The sequence below is a fragment of the Oryx dammah genome, unplaced genomic scaffold (genome assembly GCF_014754425.2).
Source record: "Oryx dammah isolate SB20612 unplaced genomic scaffold, SCBI_Odam_1.1 HiC_scaffold_23, whole genome shotgun sequence".
In the NCBI taxonomy this organism is placed as follows: Eukaryota; Metazoa; Chordata; class Mammalia; order Artiodactyla; family Bovidae; genus Oryx; species Oryx dammah.
This window is the reverse complement of record NW_024070207.1, coordinates 48,478,932-48,494,378: the sequence shown is the minus strand read 5'-3', so window position 1 is coordinate 48,494,378 and position 15,447 is coordinate 48,478,932. Positions and strand designations below refer to the sequence as shown.

Here is a 15,447-nt window from a genome sequence, read left to right as displayed (position 1 = left end):
TACAATATTGTAAAGTAATTAGCCTCCAATTAAAATAAATAAATTAAAAAGTAAGAATTAAAAAAATTAAATAGTTAAAAGCTATTCATAGTTAACAACCTGTGAAAAAGTAGGATTGTAGTTTGCCAACTCTGCAAAAATAAAGAAAAACTCCAATAAACGTTAATACAGAAAGAACAAATTACCTAGAAATGAAAAAATAATCAGATTGTAATTGGATTTCTCATTGGTAATGCTGAAATGGGAAAGCTTTTGAAAAACATCTACAGACTACTGATCAAAGAGTACCACGGTGAGTAACATTCTCAGGCCAAATTTAAAAGATCCTTTACCACAAAACTAGAATTTTAAAATAGACACTCTGTCCTCCCTACATCAATGACCCCCCTCACAGTGCAATGATTCCGGCTAATCAAGTACCTGTGCTGCACTACCACTTTGGGGACAGAATTGGAGTCTGTGCATTTTTTGGAGTGCTTCCTACAGTCTATTAGGAAGGTGTGCTTATTAAGGTAGGATATAGATCATATTTAATAATTTATTAGCTTGGTTTATACCATGGGTATTGTTAGGTAAAAGACGACCAGGACACCAAAAAGAATGTCTAACAGGTTTTAATGGTGAAGCGCTCCCAGGTGGGGTTCCCGGATCCGAACAGGCAGGTCGAGGAAGTCTGCGCCTGGACTGTGCTGAGGAGTGGTTTGTATGCATTCATTATGAGGGATGGTCAGGCTAGATCACCCAAAAAAGGTACGGTTAGTGGACGGGGACTCGGACAGGTTGTTAGGTTGAGGTGTCATGTGGGCTGATAGGTCCTTCTACGTGGCTGGGGTGGGGTGGCTTTAGCTGGCGAAATGTGCTGTCATTGGTCCCCGGGATCTGGGAGGATCCTTCCGTTAGGGACTTTCTCGCAGGCGGGAGAGAGGAGGGGCGGGCCATCATGGCCCCGGGGTCCAGTCTTACAGGTATATGGTATGTAGACATCTATTTTTATCTTTGTTCCTATCCCCACAAATGTTAGAAGAATGTCTGACCATGACCCAAGAACAAATGATATGTCAAAGATATAATAAAACAAAGCTACTTGGAAATGTGTGGGAGCTTAGAGATTATATCATCCATGAACCTCATGTGGGAAAAACACTTGAATGAGATAAATCAATAACCAAACATTAAATGAACTAAAAAAGACACCTCAAGAGAGGAGAGATGAGAGAGAACACCATGGTGAGTAAGGCTTTATAGGAACAAATGGAGTAGATTAGGCAGTTAGGAAGTTTGGAATATGTGCCTTAAGGGCAAAGTAATGACTCTAGAAATAGGATATAATGTAAGGGAAATTTGAATAACTGCTAAACTAGTTTAACAAAACAGAATCTGGGAATAGGGAAAGGACAAAAGAAATATCTCTCCAAGTTTTTTTTTTTTTTTTTTTGTGGTTATGGTGGTGGTATTCCTGTGAGAATAGCTAGCAAAAGTGAAGAACATACAATTGTTCTAAAGGCCTCAAGTTATTAAAGGGGGTAATTAGGGAAGATATGGGAAATATGGGTGTATTCTGTAGGACAGTTTTGAAAATGCTGCTTTAGTCATGTTTACTGTGAATGTATTGATATTTCCCTCTGGTAGGTATATTATGATGACTCTTTTGTTCTGATTAAGGTAGCTTGTCACATTGCTTACATTTATTGAACACCCCCAGGTTGTTTGGAAATTATTATATAGAAATTTCATGCTCTTCCTTTTCATATTATAGATATTTCCATTTTGGTAATACCTCAGTCCCATATTCCTCATGTGTTTTTGGTGCTAGTAGATTTTTGATATTTAAGGTTTTTTTTTTTCCTTCCTTCACACTACCACCCTCTACAATGTTTAACAATCCCCTGACTATATTTAGTGGACTATACTTTTTCAGACACTGAAAAACACTTTTCCATTTCTTAACTTGAACTTGTACAAACTGACAATTTAAACCTGATACTTTGTAATCCTTTGAATTCAAAGCTTGGAGACAGTTGGAAGAAAGAAATACATGTTTTCTATCATCTCAGTCAAAAGACAGAATTGAAAAAGAAAATGTTGAACTGTAAGTGTTTTCAATCTTTTGCTGAATGCTGTCAGGTTAGCAAAGGTGCACAAGTATTTTGATAACTGACTTAGATGCTTTCATGGACTCAGAAAGATGGGATTGAGAGATAGCTCATTTAACAAGCATTGACTGTCATAGTTTCACCAGCTAGCTAGTAACGACAACTTTTGTGAGTAGTGATTTCATTTTTATAGTATTTCAGACTCTGAATGCAAGTCTCCAAATAATCATAGAACCTCAAGAAACTATTGTGTTAGGATGAGCTAGAGTATACTGCAGGATCACATGGCCCCCAAATCTTAGTGACTCAAAGGAAGAAATGTCATGCCTCACTCATACTACAAACCCTCCATGGCTTGGCTTGAGGCTCTATTCCTACACTGTCTTCTCTCTAAAATCCCAGCTGTTGAAACAGCCATGATTTAGAATGTTGTAGAATGGTGTGGCAAAGGGGAAAAGTGTGTGTAAAGGCTCTCAAAGTTTCCATTCTGCTCAACAGTGAAATAGGTAGCTTTTGCTTACATTTGTTGTTGTTCAGTCTCTAAGTTATGTCCGACTCTTTGTGACCCCATGGACTGCAGCACACTAGGCTTCCCTGTCCATCACTATCTCCTGGAGCTTGCTCAAACTCATGTCCATTGAGTCAGTGATGCCATCCAACCATCTCATCCTCTGTCATCCCCTTCCCCCGCCCTCAGTCTTTCCCAGCAGCAGAGTCTTTACCAATGAGTTGGCTCGTCACATCAGCTGACCAAAATATTGGAGCTTTATCTTCAGTATCAGTCTTTCCTAACAATATTCAGGGTTGATTTCTTTTAGGATGGACGGTTTGATCTCCTTGCCACCCAAGGGACTCTCAAGAGTCTTCTGCAACACCATAGTTCAAAAGCATCAGTTCTTCAGCACTCAACCTTCTTTATGGTCCAAATCTCACATCTATACATGACTAATGGAAAACCATAGCTTAGACTATCCAGACCTTTGTCAGAAAAGTGATGTCTCTGCTTTTTAATATGCTCTCTAGGTTTGTCCTCGGAGACAGCAATGGCAACCCACTCCAGCACTCTTGCCTGGAAAATCCCATGGGTGGAGGAGCCTGGTAGGCTGCAGTCCATGAGGTCTCGAAGAGTCGGACACGCCTGAGTGACTTCACTTTCACTTTTCACTTTAATGCATTGGAGAAGGAAATGGCAACCCACTCCAGTGTTTTTGCCTGGAGAATCCCAGGGACGGGGGAGCCTGGTGGGCTGCCGTCTATGGGATCGCACAGAGTCGGACACTACTGAAGTGACTTAGCAGCAGCAGCAGGGTTTTTTTTTTTTTAATATATATATATATATATTTTTTTTTAATTGGAGGTTAATTACTTTACAATATTGTATTGATTTTGTCATACAACAACATGAATCCGCCACAGATATACACGTATACCCCATCCTGAACCCCTCTCCCTCCTCCCTCCCCATTTGTCATAGTTTTTCTTCCAAGGAGCAAGTGTCTTAATTTCATGGCTGCAGTCACTGCCCACAGTGATTTTGGAGCTCAAGAAAATAAAATGTGTCACTCTTGCTACTTTTTCCCTTCTATTTTCAATGAAGTGATGGGACTGGATGCCATGAGCTTAGTTTTTTGAATGTTAAGTTTTAAGCCAGCTTTTTCACTCTCCTCTTTCACCTTTATCAAGAGTCACTTTAGTTCCTCTTCACTTTCTCCCATTATAGTTGTGTTATCTGCATATCTGAGGTTATTGATAATTCTCTCAGCAGTCTTAATTTCAGCTTTGCTTCATCCAGCCCGACATTTTGCATGATGTACTCTGCATATAAGTTAAATAAGCAGGATGACAAAATACAGCCTTGATGACCTACCCCTTTCCCAGTTTGGAACCAGTGCATTGTTCCATGCCTGGTTCTAACTGTTGCTTCTTGACCTGCATACAGGTGTTTCAGGAGACAGGTAAGGTGGTCTGGTATCCTCATCTCTTTAAGAATTTTCCACAGTTTGTTGTGATCCACACAAAGACTTTAGTATAATCAATGAAGTAGAAGTAGATGGTTTTTTTTTTTCTGGAATTCTCTTGCTTTTTTTTTTTTTATGATCCAACAGATGTTGGCAATTTGATCTCTGATTCGTCCTCCTTTTCTAAATCCAGCTTGTACATCTGGAAATTCTTGGTTTACATCCTCTTGAAGCCTGTCTGGAAGGATTTTGAGCATTAACTTGCTAGCATGTGTAATGAGTGCAGTTGTGAAGCTGTTAGAACATTCTTTGCCATTGGCCTTCTTTGAAATTGAGATGAAAACTGATCTTTTCCAGTGCTTTGGTTCTGTTTTTAAATTTTTGAGAATCTTTTATACTGTTTTCCATAGTTTTGTTTTTCTTTAGTCGCTCAGTTGTGTCTGACTCTTTGTGTCCCAATGGACTATATATAGCCTGCCAGGCTCTTCTGTCCGTGGGATTCTCTAGGCAAGAATAATGAAGTGGGTTCCATTTCCTCCTCCAGGGAATCTTCCCAACCCAGGGATCAATCCTGTGTCTCCTGCACTGGCAGGCAGATTCTTTACCACTGAGCCACCAGGGAAGTCCATAGTGTCTGTACAAATCTACAGTCCCACAGAAGGGGTTCCTTCTCTCCACATCTAGGCCAGCACTTGTTATGTCTTATCTTTTTGATGATAGCCATTCTAACAGGTGTGAGGTTATATGTCAGAGTGGTTTTAATTTGCATTTCTCTGATGACTAACGATGTTGAGCATCTTTCCATGTACCTGTTGGCCTTTCATTTATCTTCTTTCTATTCAGGTCCTTTGCCCATTTAAAAAATTTGTATTATCTTTTTGTTGTTGTTGTTATGGAGTTACATTATTTCTTTATATATTTGGATATTAAACCCTTATCAGATATATGGTAAGCAAATATTTTTCCATTCCATTTTTCCAACCAAGAGGTTATCTTTTCACTTTGTTATGGTTTTTTTTTGCTATGTAGAAACTTTTTAGTTTCATATAGTTTTACTTGTTTATTCTTGATCTTGTTCCTTGTGCTTTAGGTGTCAAGTTAAACATTTTAAACAGTACCATACTGATATATGTAAATTAGTGAACATATTTTATAATCCAGTTTGAAGTTGTTAAAAGAAGAAAGTAAACTAGAAATAGATGAAGTGTACAGATTTTAAAGGCTTCATAATTTAAGAATTAATATTTCTCAAGATATATATTTGGAGCATCTCAAATATTGCTACTAGAGGCACTAGGGAATAATTTTCCTTTAGGACAACCTTACAGCCTAGATAAAGTCACATGGATCCAGGGATCAGATTTCCAGTTTTTCAATTTTTTTCCCCCCTTCAGAAAATATCGGCAACTTCTTTCCAAGTCACTATGAACAGTTAAAATGCTCACTTCCAGGTTCCTCAGTAGCCTTGAATTGGAAAATGAAACTGATTTTATTTAGTTTTTAAAAAGTGTGAAGAGAGGGTGGGGAGGAAAGGGGATTCTCCTATACTGTTGGTGGGGACCTGGTACAGTCACTATGGATAAGAGTATAGATGTTCCTTAAAAAACTAAAAATAGAACTTCCATATGAACCAGATATCCCACTCCTGGAAATGTACCTGGAGGAAATCATAACTTTAAAAGATACATGCACCCCAATGTTCATCCCAACACTATTCACAAAAGCCAAGACATGGAAGCAATCTAAATGTCCATCAGCAGAGGAATGGATAAAGAAGGTGTGGTACATATATGCAATGGAGTGTTAGTCGGCCATAAAAAAGAACAAACTAATGCCATTTGCAGCAACATGGATGGAGCTAGAGATTGTCATACTGAGTTAAGTGAGTCAGACGGAGAGAAATAAATATGATATGTATTGCTTTTATGAGGAATCTTAAAAATAGGCTACAAAACGAACTTATATCTGCAAAACAGAAATAGAGTTACAGATGTAGAAAACAAAATTATGGTTACTAAGGTTATAAGGTGGGGGAAGGATAAATTGGGAGATTGGGACTGACATATACACAATAAAAAATAATAGATATAAAATAGATAACTAATAACCTATTTATAGCACAGGGAACTCTACTCAATACACTATAATGTCCTATGTGGGAAAAGAATCTAAAAAAGAGTGTATAAATGTTATGTAAAACTGATCCACTTTGCTGTACACCTGAAACTAATACAGCATTGTAAATCAACTATACCCCAATAAATTTACCAATATAGAATTGTAAAGTAAAATAATAAATAAATAAATAAATAAATAAATAAATAAATAAATAAAAAGAAGTATGCAGTAAAGAAGACTGATGTCAGTATTGTGGTAGCATGAAGTCTCTTCCCTTCAATGTATAGCCAGTAAAACATCCATGACTTAACAGAGGCTCCTCTGCCCAACACACAAAGATGCTGGAGACTTATTTCCACACATCTGTATATCTAAATGAGTGGGGTGGGACTGGGGAAATAACAAAGGCAGTACCCATGATTCTGGACCCCCAATCTTGGTGGCTAAGCCTGCAGCTCCACAGATCCTGCCAGCAGCAGGGGAGGAGCCACTTGTAAACTGAACAACCCCAAATGTGGCAAAGGCAACTGTGACATTAGCATCTCCCAAACCCTCTCTTCTCGTGGCAGCAGAGCCCGTGACCCAGGTGACTCTAAACACGACAGAGGTGCCTGTCATCCTGGTGTCCCAGGCAGCGATGCCAGTGACAGAAGTGACAGGGGCAGCAGCAACCCGAGAGGCACAAGAAATGACAGTGATGATACTTGGTGACACTTCTAGCAGAGATGGTAAAGTGAATAGTGCTAATTATTTAATACAACCAAAAGCAGCTCATATAAAAGCAGCCAAATACTTGTGCTATAGCACCACTTACTGAAAAAACAAAGGTCTCTAATTACTAGCATGTTGACTCCTTAGAATTAAGGTGGGGGGGGGTTATACTTAAAGAAAAAATAGGTTTGCAACTTCAAATGTGCCAGCAGAGAAACAACTCATTAAGCACCATGAAGAACCATGGTAACATGATATCACAAAAAGGAAATGACAGTTCTCCAGGAATCAGACTTAGAGTCACATAATATTATGATCTAACTGATAGAGAATCCAACATAGCTGTCATGAAGAAACTCAGTAAGTTGCAAGAAAACTTAGAAAGGCAGTTCAGTGAGCTCAGGAATAAAGTTGATGAGTAGAAAGAATAGCAAAGAGATTGAAACTCTAAAAAAGTAACAAAAAATTTCTAAACCTGGAGAACTCAATGAATGAAATGAAGAACAATTGGAAGGCATTGGAAATAGCGATCTTATGGAAGGAAAATTATGAGGTCAATAATAAAAATTTAGCAATGATACAAGTAGAAGAGGAAAGAGTAGTAAGATAATTGAAAGATGAAGAAATCTTGCAAGAATTACCCTACTCTTAGTAAAGGCAACATAGAATAATGGGTATCTCAGAAAGAGGGCTTCCCTGGTAGCTGAGTTGGTAAAGTATCTGCCTGCAATGCAGGAGACCCCAGTTCAATTCTTGGGTAGGGAATATCCCCTGGAGAAGTGATAGGCTACCCACTCTAGTATTCATGGGCTTCCCTAGTGGCTCAGATGGTAAAGAATCTGCCTGCAATGTGGGAGACCTGGGTTCAATCCCTGGGTTGTTGGGAAGATCCCCTGGAAGAGGGCATGGCAACCCACTCCAGTATTCTTGTTTGAAGAATACCCATGGACAGAAGAGCCTGGTGGGCTGCAGTCCATGGGGTCTCAAAGAGTTGGACATGACTGAACAACTAAGCACAGCACAGAGGCTAAAAATACAACAGGAAAGATCAATGAATTTAAGAGCTGGTTCTTTGAAAAATCAACAAAAATGACAAACCTTTAGCTAGACTCACTGATAAAGAAAGTGAAAAGGCCCAGATAAATAAAATCAGAAACAAAAAAAAAAGATAAATTTTATAATGGTTACCACACAAATACAAAAGATTATAAGAGAATACTGTTAACTGCTATATGCCAACAAATTGGACAACCTAGAAGAAAGATAAATTCTTAGGTTTGCACAACCTTCCAAGACTGAATCATCAAGAAATGGAAAATCTTAATAGACTGATCACTAGTGATAGAGAAACTCCCAAGAAACAGAAGTCCAGAACCAGATGGCTTCACAGGTGGATTTTACACAACATTCAAAGAAGATTTAATATCTATACTTCTCAAATCTTCAAAAATATTGAAGTGTGAATGCTTTCTAACTCATTTTATGAGGCTAGCATTACCCTGATACCAAAACCAAACAAGGGCTGCACAAAAAGTAAATACAGACCAATATCTTTGATGAATATAGATGCAAAAATCTTCAACGAAGTATTTTCAAAATGAATATAACAATGCATTAAAAAAATAATACACTATGATCAAGTAGCATTTTTCCAGGGGTTCAAGGAAGGTTCAGCATCTGCAAGTCAATCAAAGTGATACATGCCGTTAACAAAATCAAAGATAAAAATCATATGATCATCTTGATAGATGGAGAAAAAGCATTTGACAAAATTTAGCACCCATTTATGATTTAAAAAATCTCAATAAAACGAATGTAGAATAAACATGCTTCCACACAATAAAGGCTCACAACTAACATACATTTTTTTTTTACTGTTTTAACAGTGAAAAAGTGAAAGTTATCCTTCTATGATTAGGAACAAGACGAGGATGCCTATTCTCACCACTCTTACTCAACATGTTAGGCAGAGCAGTTAGGCAAGAAAAAGAGATAAAAGGCATCAAAACTGGAAAGGAAGAAGTAAAGCTGTCAATATTTGTGGATGACATAATCTAACATATAGAAAATCCTAAAGACTCAAATAAACAAGTATTATAAATAATAAACAAATACAATAAAGATGCAGAGCAAAAATGAATAGACAAAAACCTATTCCATATCTATGTACTAACAATGAACTAACAGAAATATAAATTAAGAAAACAATTGTATTTTGAATTGCAAAAAGTAGAGTAAAATAGCTAGAAATAAATTTAAGAAAGGAGGTGAAAGACATGTACATTGAAAACTATAAGATAATCTTGAAAGAAATTTAAAAAGATAAAATTAAATGGAAAGATATTCTGTGTTCATGGATTGGAAGAGTTAACATTTTGAAATTTCCATGATACCTAAAGCAATCTATAGATTCAATGCCATCCTTATCAAAAATTCAGTGACATTTTTCACAGAAATAGAACAAAAAATATTAAAACTTACATGGAACAAAAAAAAAGAACCCAAACACATTTGAATGCTGAGTAACTTCCACAAAACAAATTCTGAATGCTTCTGAATACTGACAGAGGACACGAGGCACCCAGAAATGCAACTCGTTCTCTTCAGAAGGAGGTAGGACAAAATATAAAGGACAAAAAGAGAGACAAAAGAGTTAGGGATAGATACCCATCCCGGGGAGGGAGTCGTGAAGGAGGAGAAGTTTCCAAACACCAGGAAACCCTGTCACCACTGGGTCTGTGGAGAGTTTTGGAATCTCAGAGGGCAACATAACAGAGAAAAAAAAAATCACCCACAGAATATGTGCCTAAATGCAATTCCAAGCAGAGAAGTAGCCCAGATGCTCATGTCTGCCAGGGCTGAACAGGGAGGCATGGGTTGCAGGCTTAGGGTAAGGACCAGGCCTGAATGCCTTGAGGACAATCTGAGGGAGCTAACATGAGACAGCAACCCAAACTTTGGGATAGTCAGAGAAAGAAACAAAAAAGAGAGAAAAAGAGAGAACTTCCCCATGAAAAGCTCTAACCTAAGGCACAGCCTGGCCTCCTCACAGAACAAAGGATTAAGCAAATACCAAAGGAGAGCTAGCCAGCTGTGGACTGGCCCCTTCACCCACCAGAGGCAGAGAGGCAGGAAAGCAACAGCTAGAGCCAGAAGGCAAGGGGCAATCTCAGCCCCAGGGAAGGCATCCTCCTCCAAACTGTGATCAGGCTCCCAGCTGCTAACCAAGTCTTCCTGAGATCCTGGACAGTTGACAACTGCCAGGAGGGTCACAGCCAGAGATTAGCTCCCCAGAGGAGATGCATGGCACACTTTAGATGGCGCTTTACCCACACACCCAGGAAACTCAGCAGCTGGGACCAGGGAGGTGATTAAGATGCATAGCCCCCCTGGGACAGTGCACTAGCCAAACACCTGGTTGCCTGAGCTTCTCGGACCTGGGAAGGGTACAAAACGCAAGTGCCACCGAGTCTGTGCCTTTGTGGAGTAGCCAAGAACCTGAACCTGAGCAGTTTAGGCCTGGGAAGTGCATGAAAAACAGGGCCTGCTTTGGACAGTTCCCCTGCAGAGCAACCTGGAACCTGAGCAGTGTAGACTGGGAAAGCACACGTGCCATGAACTGGGGCAAACCCATTATGGTCCATGCACTGCTAATATTCCCCACACATGCCAATGATATTTGTTTGCAGTGTTCCTCCTTTCCCACAGCACAACCGAACAAGTGAGCCTAAATAAGTGAGCACCTTCACTCTCTTATGTCAGGGCTGAAATTAGACACTGAAGAGACTTGCAAACAGAGGAATCCAAAATAAAAAAAAAGTGAAGAGGGAACCACTATGGAAGTGACAAGAGCAACAGATTAAAATCCTGTACTTAGCATTGACTAAGCTTTGGAAGGGGCCTATAGACCTTGAGAAGAAGTATAAGCTGGAACAAGGAACTATCTGAAACTGAACTGACCACACATTTCCCTCAACGGCTCCAGAGAAATTCCTAGATATATTTTTACCATTACCATTTTTTAAAATTTTTCTTTCTTTATTACTCCTTTAACTCTCATTTTTATAACCAACAATTACCTTGCAAAAAAAGACTCTACTTTTAGAGCAATGTTCATATATATATATATGAGCAGGCACAGGAGGGCTTAGAGGAGTTATCCCACATTTAGGGTCAAGAACGGTGGTGGTAAGGAGATACCCTTCGTCCAAGGTAAGGAGCAGCGGCTATGTTTTGCTGGAGCAGCCGTGAAGAGATACCCCATGCCCAAGGTAAGAGAAACCCAAGTAAGATGGTAGGTGCTGCAAGAGGGCATCAGAGGGCAGACACACTGAAACCATACTCACAGAAATCTAGTCAATCTAATCACACTAGGACCACAGGCTTGTCTAACTCAGTGAAACAAAGCCATGCCTACGGGGCAACCCAAGATGGGTGGGTCATGGTGGAGAGGTCTAACAGAATGTGGTCCCCTGGAGAAGGGAATGGCAAACCACTTCAGTATTCTTGCCTTGAGAACCCCATGAACAGTAGGAAAAGGCAAAATGATAGGATACTGAAAGAGGAACTCCCCATGTAGGTAGGTGCTCAATACGCTACTGGAGATCAGTGGAGAAATAACTCCAGAAAGAATGAAGGGATGGAGCCAAAGCAAAAACAATACCCAGCTGTGGATGTGACTGGTGATAGAAGCAAGATCCAATGCTATAAAGAGCAATATTAAATTCAAAACTGGAATGTCAGGTCCATTAATCAAGGCAAATTGGAAGTGGTCAAACAAGAGATGGCAAGAGTGAACGTCGACATTCTAGGAATCAGCGAACTAAAATGGACTGGAATGGCTGAATTTAACTCAGATGACCATTATATCTACTACTGCAGGCAGGAATCCCTCAGAAGAAATGGAGTAGCCATCATGGTCAACAAAAGAATCCGAAATGCAGTACTTGGATTCAATCTCAAAAAAGACAGAATGATCTCTGTTCATCTCCAAGGCAAACCATTCAATATCACAGTTATCCAAGTCTATGCCCCAAGCTGCAACGCTGAAGAAACCAAAGTTGAATGGTTCTATGAAGACCTACAAGACCTTTTAGAACTAACACCCGCAAAGGATGTCCTTTTCATTATAGGGGACTGGATGCAAAAGTAGGAAGTCAAGAAACACCTGGAGTAACACCCAAATTTGGCCTTGGAAGGCAGAATGAAGTAGGGCAAAGAATAATCGAGTTTTGCCAAGAAAATACACTGGTCACAAGAGAAGACTCTACACATGGACATCACCAGATGGTCAACACCAAAATCAGATTGATTATATTCTTTGCAGCCAAAGATGGAGAAGCTCTATACAGTCAACAAAAATGAGACCAGGAGCTGACTGTGGCTCAGATCATGAACTCCTTATTACCAAATTCAGACTCAAATTGAAGAAAATAGGGAAAACCGTTAGACCATTCAGGTATGACCTAAATCAAATCACTTATAATTATACAGTGGAAGTGGGAAATAGATTTAAGAGCCTAGATCTGATAGATAGAGTGCCTGGTGAACTATGGAATGAGGTTCGTGACATTGTACAGGAGACAGGGATCAAGACCATCCCCATGGAAAAGAAATGCAAAAAAGCAAAATGGCTGTCTGCGGAGGCCTTACAAATAGCTGTGAAAAGAAGAGAGGCGAAAAGCAAAGGAGAAAAGGAAAGATATAAGCATCCCAATGCAGAGTTCCAAGGAATAGCAAGAAGAGATAAGAAAACCTTCTTCAGTGATCAATGCAAAGATATAGAGAAAAACAACAGAATGGGAAAGACTAGAGATCTCTTTAAGAAAATTAGAGATACCAAGGGAACGTTTCATACAAAGATGGGCTCGATAAAGGACAGAAATGGTATGGACCTAACAGAAGCAGAAGATATTAAGAAGAGGTGGCAAGAATACATGGAAGAACTGTACAAAAAAGACCTTCATGACCCAGATAATCATGATGATGTGATCACTCATCTAGAGCCAGACATCTTGGAAAGTGAAGTCAAGTGGGCCTTAGAAAGCATCACTATGAACAAAGCTAGTGGAGGTGATGGAATTCCAGTTGAGCTGTTTCAAATCCCTAAAGATGATACTGTGAAAGTGCTGCACTCAATATGCCAGCAAATTTGGAAAACTCAGCAGTGGCCAAAGGACTGGAAAAGGTCAGTCTTCATTCCCAATCCCAAAGAAAGGCAATGCCAAAGAATGCTCAAACTACCACACAATTGCACTCATCTCACATACTAGTAAAGTAATGCTCAAAATTCTCCAAGCCAGGCTTCAGCAATACAGGAACTGTGAACTCCCTGATGTTCAACTGATTTTAGAACAGGCAGAGGAACCAGAGATCAAATTGCCAACATCCATTGGATCATTAAAAAAGCAAGAGAGTTCCATAAAAACATCTATTTCTCCTTTATTGACTATGCCAAAGCCTTTGACTGTGTGGATCACAATGAACTGTGGAAAATTCTGAAAGAGATGGGAATACCAGACCACCTAACCTGCCTCTTGAGAAATCTGTATGCAGGTCAGGAAGCAACAGTTAGAACTGGACATGGAACAACAGACTGGTTCCAAAGAGGAAAAGGAGTATGTCAAGGCTGTATATTGTCACCCTGCTTATTTAACTTCTATGCAGAGTATATCATGAGAAACGCTGGACTGGAAGAAACACAAGCTGGAATCAAGATTGCCGGGAGAAATATCAATATCCTCAGATATGCAGATGACACCACCCTTATGGCAGAAAGTGACGAAGAGCTAAAGAACCTCTTAATGAAAGTGAAAAAGGAGAGTGAAAAAGTTGGCTTAAAGCTCAACATTCAGAAAACAAAGATCATGGCATCCGGTCCCATCACTTCATGGGAAATAGATGGCAAAACAGTGGAAACAGTGTCAGACTTTATTTTTGGGGGGCTCCAAAATCACTGCAGATGGTGATTGCAGCCATGAAATTAAAAGACGCTTACTCCTTGGAAGAAAAGTTATGACCAACCTAGATAATATATTCAAAAGCAGAGACATTACGTTGCCGACTAAGGTCCATCTAGTCAAGGCTATGGTTTTTCCAGTGGTCAGGTATGGATGTGAGAGTTGGACTGTGAAGAAGGCTGAGCGCCGAAAAATGGATGCTTTTGAACTGTGGTGTTGGAGAAGTCTCTTGAGAGTCCCTTGGAGTGCAAGGAGATCCAACCAGTCCATTCTGAAGGAGATCAACCCTGGGATTTCCTTGGAAGGAATGATGCTAATGCTGAAGCTCCAGTACTTTGGCTACCTCATGTGAAGAGTTGACTCATTGGAAAAGACTGATACTGGGAGGGATTGGGGACATGAGGAGAAGGGGACGATAGAGGATGAGATTACTAGATGGCATCACTGACTCGATGGACGTGAGTCTGAGTGAACTCCAAGAGTTGGTGATGGACAGGGAGGCCTGGCCTGCTGCGATTCATGGGGTCGCAAAGTGTCGGACAACGAAGTGTCGGACACGACTGAGCGACTGAACTGATATATGAAAATTGAAAGTGAAGTCGCTCAGTTGTGTCCGACTCTTTGCGACCCCATGGACTGTAGCCCACCAGCCTCCTCTGTCCATGGGATTCTCCAGGCAAGAATACTGGAGTGGGTTGCCATTTCCTTCTCCAGAGCATATTCCCAACCCAGGGATTGAACCCACGTCTCCTGCATTGCAGGCAGACGTTTTAACCTCTGAGCCACCAGGAACTGATATATATATATACACACAGACACACATACATACATACATATACATATATACATATATATATATATAATTTTTAGACTGATTTTGTTTTATTTTTTTAATATTGTATTTTTGAGAGTCTAACTTCTACTCCAGATTTTTAGTCTTTGCTTTTTGGTATTTCTTATCAATTTTGTACCTTTAAGAATCTAACCTTCAGTACCCATTTTTACTTAAGGGTGTGATTACTGACTTGATTGCTTTCTCACCTTTTGACACTCCTTTTTCTCCCCTAGGTCACCTCTGTTTCCTCCCTCCCCCTTCTCTTCTCTAGTTAACTCTGTAGATCTCTCTGGGTGTTCTGGGCTGTGGAGAACACTTAGGGAACTGATTATTGGCTAGATTTGTCTCTCTCTTCTTGACTCCCGCTCTTCTCCTCTTGGTCACTTCTATCACTCTCCTCCCTGTTCTCTTCTCTATGTAACTCCGTGAACCTCTCTGAGTGTTCCAGACTGTAGAGATCAAAAAGGGAATTAATTACTGGCTAGATTAATCACTCCCCTTTTGATTCCCCCATTTCTCTTCCTGGTAACCTCTATCTCCCTTCTCCCTCTTCTCTTCTCAATGTGAACCTTTCTGGGTGTCCCTCGCTGTGGAGAATCTTTTCACCATTAATCTAGATGTTTTATCATCAGTTCTGTATAGATGGAGAAGTCTTGAGGATACTGTAAGAATAAGACTGAAAACCAGAGGCAGGAGGCTTAAGCCTAAAACCTGAGAACACCAGGGAACTCCTGACTCCAGGGAACATCAATCAGTAAGTGATCATCCAAAAG

General features: G+C 39.9%; 1 non-coding gene across 1 annotated transcript; it reads left to right on the top strand.

Annotated features, from left to right (window-relative positions):
* The first annotated feature begins 7,573 nt into the window (after window positions 1-7,573).
* On the top strand, window positions 7,574-7,645 carry TRNAC-GCA. The gene has a single exon. It is a non-coding gene; the product is annotated as a tRNA-Cys (tRNA).
* Window positions 7,646-15,447: the final 7,802 nt, after the last annotated feature.